The sequence below is a fragment of the Pteropus vampyrus genome, unplaced genomic scaffold (assembly GCF_000151845.1).
Source record: "Pteropus vampyrus isolate Shadow unplaced genomic scaffold, Pvam_2.0 Scaffold146, whole genome shotgun sequence".
In the NCBI taxonomy this organism is placed as follows: Eukaryota; Metazoa; Chordata; class Mammalia; order Chiroptera; family Pteropodidae; genus Pteropus; species Pteropus vampyrus.
Window position 1 is genome coordinate 5156987 of NW_011888927.1, and position 9358 is coordinate 5166344.

General features: G+C 39.3%; 1 protein-coding gene across 1 annotated transcript in view; it reads left to right on the forward strand.

The window, feature by feature from the left end:
- The window catches only part of HECW2 (HECT, C2 and WW domain containing E3 ubiquitin protein ligase 2), a 204836-nt gene that overhangs the window by 12029 nt on the left and 183449 nt on the right, over positions 1-9358 (forward strand). The window lies entirely within an intron of this gene.

Sequence of the window (9358 nt, forward strand, 5' to 3'; positions counted from 1 at the left end):
TGAATTTTCCACTGAGGATTTACATTAAGTTAGCTAATAGGATTCTAAATATTTATCATATATCATTTTATAGCACCCAAATAAATTTTTTTTTCTTTAAGTGTATGTCTGTGGCACATTTTTGATATAAAATATTCATGCGAAAAGGAAAGCCTTGAACTTCAGTGAACATCTGGAGAAGGTCGAATTCTTAGTTTTGGGCTGCATGACAGCCATTTTTCCTCTGTTCACTTAAACTGCCAAAACCTGTCATTCCTGAGCCATTTCAAGAAGGTAAACAGAGTGAACTGTGCTATGCATATGACCCATTGCAACTGCTGATCTGAGCAAGGTTACAGGTCAGCATCTGTAGAATTTTCCAGTCCATCATATGATTTCATTTGTCTGAATGGAGTACTATGAAACTAATCAAATTTCTTTTAAAAATCATTATTACTACTTGTAAAAGTCTAACTACAGCAATACTGCTAAGATAAGCAGCAACATTACATCTTTGCATTATGTGATGCTATTGATGGAACCTCCAAAATTTCTCATTTTATATGTTTTACTCAACTTAAGGAAATCATATTACTCATTTAAGAAAATTGAATGCTTATAGTGAAGTTCTGTATTTTTCATCATTTGGAATCATTAAAATTATTTGCCTGTCGACATTTAGAGTCACAGAAGTTTTAGATTTAGGAAGGAAATTAGTGATCATCTACTCCATTGGGCTCATTTTACAAATGAGAAATTGAGGGCCTCGATGGATTAAGCGATATGCCCATGGTTGCTCAGTAAAATAGAAAAAAATACAATGTCTAATAGGAGTTTCTTCTACAGTGGAGTTGTTTTTTAAAGGAAGTTAGGTGCTAAAGTCAATTCTCACAGGTGATTTTTGAGTGTAGTTAAAATTACTTTTGAAAACCCTAGTGGGAACGCAATACGATTTAACGAGTTGAGCACAGCCAGTTTTTCTTCCAGCATTGGAACAGACTCTTGTCTTCGATTGAGTGACAAAAAAGAAGTTGGCTTGTGTTTAGGGGCTGTTTTTATACGAACCCCCCCTATCGTTTAAAACTAAAATCCCACTTGGTCTGGTGGAATGCTTGGAATAATGGCATATTTCCTGTTCCTTCTAGGGGCCTACGCTCAAGGTCTGGAATGGGCCCCATGCTATTTAGGTGGTTCTTTTTCTCAGTCCCTTCTCTTGTATTGAGTAAGCTTGTGGGGTTACAGCAGAAGATGTTAAAGGGGCATTTGCTGTCTCTCCCATGAACATTATTTTATCTTCGAAGATTCAGTGGAGTATGATGAGTCATTTTCTTTAATGGAGGCTCATAGAGATTTATTTTATAAATCATTTTTTTTTAACAGCACTATCTAAAATAACCCCCCGATATTTACTATTTGTCTGCGCAGTACTTCAGTGAAAGAATGTTTTATTTTAAAGCTGTCACAGTTTTTCAGGTGATTTTTTAAATCAGACACATAGAAATACTTTTTTGTTCTGTTATTTATGTTCCCTTTTCACCACAACACCCCATTTCTTGGGATTCTAAATCTACAGAGCTGAATATGTATAAAAACTCTGGGCATAGAAATGGCTGAGATGATCTAATATGATTGTTTAGTATACAAAAATTTCTTTGCCATAAAATATCAAACTTACTCATTTTTCTCTAAACTGTAACTGGTGTTATTTATTGTGTCATAAAGGCAGATGTGACCTATGCCCAAAAATGTCCATGAGCTGAAATATTTCAAATATTATTCGAATATTCAAATATTTCAAAAATTTGATATCTCTATTAAGAAAAATATATGAAGAAATAAACAGGGGTTATGGAGAATTCTAATTCTATTGTAAGCAGTTACAATAGAACCCTTCGGCCTCTCTTTACCAAAAACCATGTACTTGCAAGTCAACAATAATTCCTAAAAGTCAGACTCCAGACCCTTTGCTAATTTCCACCGCCCCAGCATAGTTGCTGTCTATTGCCCTCTCTTTTTGAGGCTGTTTCTTCATTGGCTGTGACACTGTCCTGGTTCCCACAGTCTTCTGGCCACTCATTCTTTTCCTCTTTACTGAAAATCCTTTCATTCCTTATTCTCTTATATTCTTTAGGCTTTATTGTTTATTCTCTCTTTGAATAATTTCATTCATTCTCAGTCTTTAGCCAATCTCAGCAGAAAGCGTCATTTCTAATCAAGAGTGACTGGAACCATCTCTTCCTGGCCCACGAGAGACACTTCTGCACCTCCGCTGTGATGAGGGTGTTTGCATGACAGAAAGGGGCCAACACTGCAAATCAGGGCTCCCCCTCAGCCCAGCTAACCCAGAGTCAATTTGCCAGCCAACCACTATCTAATCCCAGCCTCTGTCTAAAGTTTTTCAAATCAATTCTCTCTGAATATCCTCTTTCCTCAAATTCAGCTTTTTCAAAACAAATTGACATGCTAAACCAGTTCTTTGTGATTCTCCATTTTTGTTAGTGGGAATGAAGTTTTTTTAGTCTCTCAGACTTGGAAACTTTGCCCATGTTTTGACTCTTACTCCACTTTCAACCAGCATATCTAATGTGCTACTAAGGGATGTAAAATTTAAGTTAGCAATGTTTCCTGGCAAAGACCTAAATGTTTAGGTCTTTATTGTTATCTTCCTAAGTAATCTTCTCAGTCTAACATATTCTGGTGCAATTCATGTTCCACATTGCTGCCAAACATTTAATAAATAAAATTTTATTTTTTCATGCATTAAGCTAAGCGCCTTTATACAGTTACCTCATTTAATCCTTAAAACAACCTTATAGTCAGTGACTCATAAAAAAGAACAAGTATAGCCCTTCCCTGGATCAGTAACTGTGGCCAGGAAACTGGCATATGCAAATTATCCTCTAACCCAACAAGGACCCAACCGGAGGTAGGGGTGGAGTTAGCGTTACACAAGCTATACTGCTGCTGGGAACTGGAAGAGAGATGGCTGCTGAATAGTGCAACAAATGTCCGATTTAGACAATTACTAGTATCCTCATTTTATAGCCAAAGCAATTGATCAAGAAGTTAATTAACTCCTCTAAGGTGTTTTCAATTAGGATAAGGAGAAGTTGAAATTTTCCTGACTTTATAGCTTATGCTGTCTATTATCCTTTGTCATAAACCTCCCCATTTAACATAGTAGAGTCTAGTGGCCACGAGCTTACACTATGAAGTCGGATAGACCTGCATTTAAATCTCTCCTTTGCTTCTTGTGTCGAATGACAATGGGTGAATTACTTACCCTCTCTGAGAACAATATCAGTCTCACAGGAAATAATAAAATCCTCAGTAGGATTTTTCTGCATGCACATAAAGTCCTTGGCATAGGACTTGGTTTAATAAAAGTATAAGAAATGTTGACTAATGATGATGATGATGATGGTAACTATATTTCAACAAGGCAAAGGACGAGTTTTTCTATTTCTACTTAATATACTGGCAAGAATAGCCCATACTTTTGAATGAAATATTTGTTGTTTTAAAAAAGCCTAAACATTAAATGTAGGGAAATGTGATGACTGAAATTGTACTTCGAGAATTAATAACATCATTAATGTGCAAGGATGTTAAAATGAAACTTGTCCTGGATCAGTTGAAAGGTAACAACCACTCCCACATTCCAAAGCTGTGCCACCCAAGCAGGTCTTGAGAAGGAGGTGGTCCAGATTATTTTGAGGACCCTCACCTGGCCACTTGGGTGAGAGGGGAGTTGTTGATTTGGTGGAAGAGTCTTTGGGGGCATTGTCAATGTGCCGGGAGCCCATTTTCTCTGTTAAACACACATACACTGGAGATAAGCAGGATGCTTCCCTCCACCTCAAGTCAGGAGAGAGATATGTCATAGGAATTGACTGCTCTGAGAGCTTTATGAGTGTCCTCTGCAGCGTGAGGGACACAGCGGGCTGGTGTCTGATCCACACATGAAGACTCTAAAAGGGAGAAGCTATGGCTGGAATGCAGAGTGAGGAGGGCTTGCTGGCAATGGCCTGCACTGCTTGAATTGCTGGGACAAGATTGCATGTTTCTTGTGGGCAAGGGGTGGGGTCTGCCTACAACAGAGCCGGTTTGGGGTTATTCTCATACCTGCTCCGAAAAACTACCTGGAGGAGCTCATGTTACCCAGGGGCATCCAGAGGGACAGAACAGAAGACCTTGGGAGAAAGAGGCTGAGGGCACTCCTGGAGTCCTACTGTCTAAGAGCCAGACAGAGGTTTGTCTGTGACCACATCAAAGAAATTGAAGGTGAAAATCCCCAGAAATGGAGCATCTCTCCAGAACCCAGGAAGTTTCCCTTTGTGAGTGAAAGATGCTCCATGCTCGCAGAATGCTGGCATCAGATTGTGGCAGTGCCAGCTCAGTCAGACCTTCTCTGCCTCCTAACCTCTCCTCTTTCCATTCCACTGAAAGAGTCAGAAACTGGCGAGAAGTAGAGAATCCACCATGCTTCCCTCTCTCTCCAAAGGCTTTCTGCCTGAAGCAGGCCTGAACTAAGACAGAGAAGATTTCATTTTAACTGAAGTTTGGAGTTTGGACTATGCCACAGGACTGGACATTTTCTTTATGGAAGTGAACATTTTTGTAGCTCAGTATGACCAGAGGACTCTTTATTACCTCAGAATGACCAGAAAAGTCAAGGGGCCTCCTCTCATTTTACTCAATGGTAAGCAAAGAACTGGTCCCATTTCACTCAAAAGCAGCAAAGAAGAGAAAATCAGGGGACTGTGTTCTGTGCTTTTTGACAACGTTAGTAGAATACATCTGGGTACAGAGGTGAACTGCAGAGTAGTGATCATTGCCAACAACAGCAAACAACACAGTGCCTCAGTCCTTGAGATGTAAAACGCAGGGTGACTGAAATGAGGCCACCTGTCCCTAAGAATGGCCTCGGTGTTCCCAGTAGGAGACCAACAGGAACCAGAGCAGAGTAGAACAGGCAGCAGGGTAAAAGAATTATTGTTTTAAGTTGTGCCCTACTAGTCCTACTTGCTCCATGTAATGGTTCACCAAATACCCAATTATAAAACTTACATGAGAAAACATGGAGCTAAACATTGTCTTTGGAGTTTGAAGTGGTCATGTTGGGATTTGTTTGGCTTGGTCTTCAAGTTGCAAAGTGAGGTGTTACAGGATTGGGGGCCAGGCGTCGTTTTAGTCTTAGATTCAGAGGTGAAAGTGAGCTGACTGTGACTGGGCAAAGTGAGACAGTAAATGGTACTGTCGGGGAAAATGTTGCCTTTCTCTGGTGTCTTGCTTCTCTGTCTAGCTGACTGACAGCTGTGCTCAAGTCCCCTGGAGAGAACCACTTCTGAAGAAGGATGCATATGGCATCAGGCTCTGAACTATTTATGGAAAGGCAAAGCATTTCACTCAAAAGCAGCAAAGAAGAGAAAATCAGGGGACAGTGTTCTGTGCTTTTTGACAACGTTAGTAGAATACAGCTGGGTACAGAGGTGAACTGCAGAGTAGTGATCATTGCCAACAACAGCAAACAACACAGTGCCTCAGTCCTTGAGATGTAAAACGCAGGGTGACTGAAATGAGGCCACCTGTCTCTAAGAATGACCTCGGTGTTCCCAGTAGGAGACCAACAGGAACCAGCAGGCTAAGAGAAATGAGAGATGGTGTGGGCAGTTTGTGTAGCTATGGTAGACCTGAAAGAATAAAGGGAGAGCTCCAAATTAGAGTGGAAAAGAAGGCAGAATTAAGGTTTTAAGATTTGGGTCTTCCTTCCAGTTTTTCTGTGATATGTTTATAGTGCTTTTATATTTAGAGTTTTTTTCAGGAACATTTCATGTAATTTTTATAGCAGCTATTCACATGATTAACTATGCCAGCTGATGGTAGGAACTAGATGAAGAAACTAAATAGGTTAAGCTGCTCACCCAAGGTCGGAAAGATGGTAACAGAATTTGATCAAAGTTTTCTAATTCGGAGAGCTCTTTCTAGTTTATCAGCCTTAGTGCTATGTTAGTAAAGTGGAGTGAGAGGATGTCAGGTGGTTTACATACAATAGTTTAAATTTATAAGCGATGTGTTCATTTTTAAGGTTGCCTTCTGTTTTTGGCAAGGACACTGGTTTCACATTACTGGACTAAGATAAACTTGTTAAAGTAAAAGAGTAGAAATAAGCATCAAGTAAATAGTGCTACTGAGATGTGGCAGTTATTGCGAACAGGGCCTGTGCACATGTGTTGTTTAGGAACCACTAGTCTAAAGACTTTTGCCTCAAAGATAGACCTTATAATTCGATGACATCCTCCAAATGTTATTCTTGAATTGTCTCATGTGGCTAAGTCCCAACCTCACAATTAAATTATAAATTCTTTGTGGACAGGGGCCATGTCGTATGTAATGTAGGAATTATGGGTTGAATTGTATTCCCTCAAATTCATGGGTTGAAGTCCTAACCTATAACTACAGAATGTGACCTTATTTGGAGATAGGATGTTTACAGAAGTAATCAAGTTAAAAGGAGGTCTTTAAGATGGACTTTAATCCATATGACTGTTGTTCTTATGAAAAGGGGAAATTTAGATAAAGACATACAGGTAGAATGTTGTATGAACACGATGACAGCCATCTATGAATCTGTCTTTCAGTGTAATGTTGATCAAACTCATAAAGAGTTTCAAGTATAAAATGCCTCCTCAGGGGCTTTAAGGCCTTCCAACTCTCTCTTTCTACTTCAATAAAGTGCCCACCTTCAACTCAGCACCACCATCCTTTGAGCTCGGCCACCCTCTGGTGTGTCTCCTTTTATAACCAGTGCCCTAGATGACTGGACTTTGCCACCCTGACTCCTGTCTAAAGGCTGTCCTCCTTTCCACAAGGCTTCAATATTGAGCCTGCGTTGCTTTTTTAAACTTCCACTACTTTGTGGTTTATTTATTTATTTATTTTTTTTACTTCTGACTGGAAAAAAATTGTTATCTTTAGAAGTGATAGCACCCACTAGGAAGAAAGAGTGCTGTTTGAATTCACCCTTAATTAAAGGATGTTGGTGCCTCCTGCCGAGCTGTTGACTTGCCTGGCATTTGAAGCTCAGAGTCTGTCTTTATCTGGATGGGCTGTTGTCATCACAGCTCTCAGCACTCTTTACCTTACCACTTGTGGGTGTGTGACTTCTACTGTATACCAGGAGTTTACAGACTGGCCATGTCTTAATCATGCTTGGATCTCCAGTGCCTAGTGCCCAATTCAAATTCAGCATAAATTTGTTGAATCAATGAGCATTTTAAAAGGAAAACAGATTCAATGTCCTATAGGTTGTATTTGAATATGACATATAGTTGAATTCGAGGATGTGTTGTACCTAAAATGTTCTAGTCTTTAGATTCAGAATATTGTTTGTTTGGAGAATGCTTTTAATCCTGGACTGGATTCCCAAGATTTTTGTGGGTGAGCTTTAAGAATTGTTTTTAATAGTTTATGTAATGATCTGGTTAGACACAGCAGACGGACCTAAATAACCCCCTTTTTTTCCTGTAATCTCTTAAAGACCTATTTCTATGAGTTAGATTGGACATATATGATCATTTTCTAGAATCTGTTCCAAGTTCAAACCACTCTATTTTTAAACTCTTCTCATTGTGATTAAATTTTAAAAAATCTGGCTGTCAGCACACTGACAAATTGGTCCTCCTGGATGATGTTCTACTTCTCATCGCTTTTAGGATTATGCCTAAATGGTCTGTTGCCATTTACTAATTAAATACTTCCCCCCAAAATGTGTTATATAAATTTTTATTTTGAAGAACAAGACAATAGAATGATGATGATACTTACAAATTCTTGCATTTAGAAATGAGAATACTTGGTAGAGCAACAACAGCATTTGCATCTTTTCACGATTAAACCATAACACTGCCATTTTATATTTCAGGATAAATCTGTGCTGTGTTGTCAGCAGCAGCTATTCTGAGGAGTCCTTTGCTGCTCTGTAAGAAATATTTAACTAAATCTTATTTGTTGCCCACATACCAACCCCAGGTTGATGAACCCCAAACTCTACCAAATCAGGGAATTTGCTTTAGTAAAACCTGTGCCAGGCTTTGTGGGTACTATGCAGTCTCTACCTTTAAGGGCCTTACTGTATAATGGACTCAGGATGGTGGCTCGGGTTCAAGGCAGGAACTCTGGTGTTAGTGCATATGCTTCTTTTAAATATTATTCTGGCAGCATGGCACTTTTTATTTTTGCCCTCATGCCTAGAGGGCTTCTTCTCCAACCTCACCACTGCTATGGTATATAGAAGTAGTATATACTTGACAAATATGGCCAGGAATGCTCTATCGACCTTTTGCCTAAGTCTAAAGGAAACCCTTGGATCTGCTGGAGGCTTTCTGGAACTTTCAATTTGATGCACCTCAATAAGTAAGAGATCTTAGGAATTTCAGAGCTATGGCCAGGTTTGAACATGGTTGGTTGGCCAAATGCATTAGACTGAAGTAGCACCAAACTGTTCTCACAAGTGGAAGGAAGATTGATCAATGTGTTGGAGCTGCGCAGTTTTTGTTTTATGGAGCATTTCCTGTAAGAAGACCTCAGGAGTCAGGGTAGGTATGACTCAAATAGATTAACCATAAAATTCAACTTTTAGGTCTGAAAGAGATCTTTGAGCTTGTTTAGCTTTCTTACATTTTAGTCAACAAAACAGAGGTTCATAGACTTGCTCCAGTATTCATGGCCGATTAGTGGGAATGTCTAGGGCTATAATTTAGGTCTTCTCTTTGTTCTCTGTTGGTCTTGCATTGTCTGTTTTGCCCAGAACCTTTCCAGCCAAGAACTGTATTCAGTGGTATGTTGATGAACTGACTCTCTCTTTGAAAAATGCCCTCTGATTTGTAGCGTTTATAGATTTCCATGGTACAAAGACTCCACCGTGGGCAATTTCAAGCTATCAATAACCTCACAACCAGCTTTCAGAATTCTAGAGATTTAACAGTTGGCTCCAGCACACCTGATTGCATTCTCCTACCTGTTCTTTTTGGCACTGTTGGTGGTGTATCGGTGACCGATGCCTTCTGAAATAGATAGGCCCCTTGTGGTGATGGGAGATAAAATAGTATCATTAAAGAAGGGCCTATTTCAGTTAAAATGAGTCCAGCATTCTCTGGATTTTAATCTCTTCATAAGACTCTATAGTCTTCTTGAGTTAACATATGATAATTAATATGGGATGCTAAGGGGTAGAGGGATGTTTCTTTTGGTTCTAAAACATCTCAGAACAGTCATGTTGTGGGACTTATAATTTGCTATTCATAAAGATTCTGCATCTTGAGACAAAGTCCAGTGGAGGGGTACAGAACATTTCCTATTTATCACCTATCATCCATCC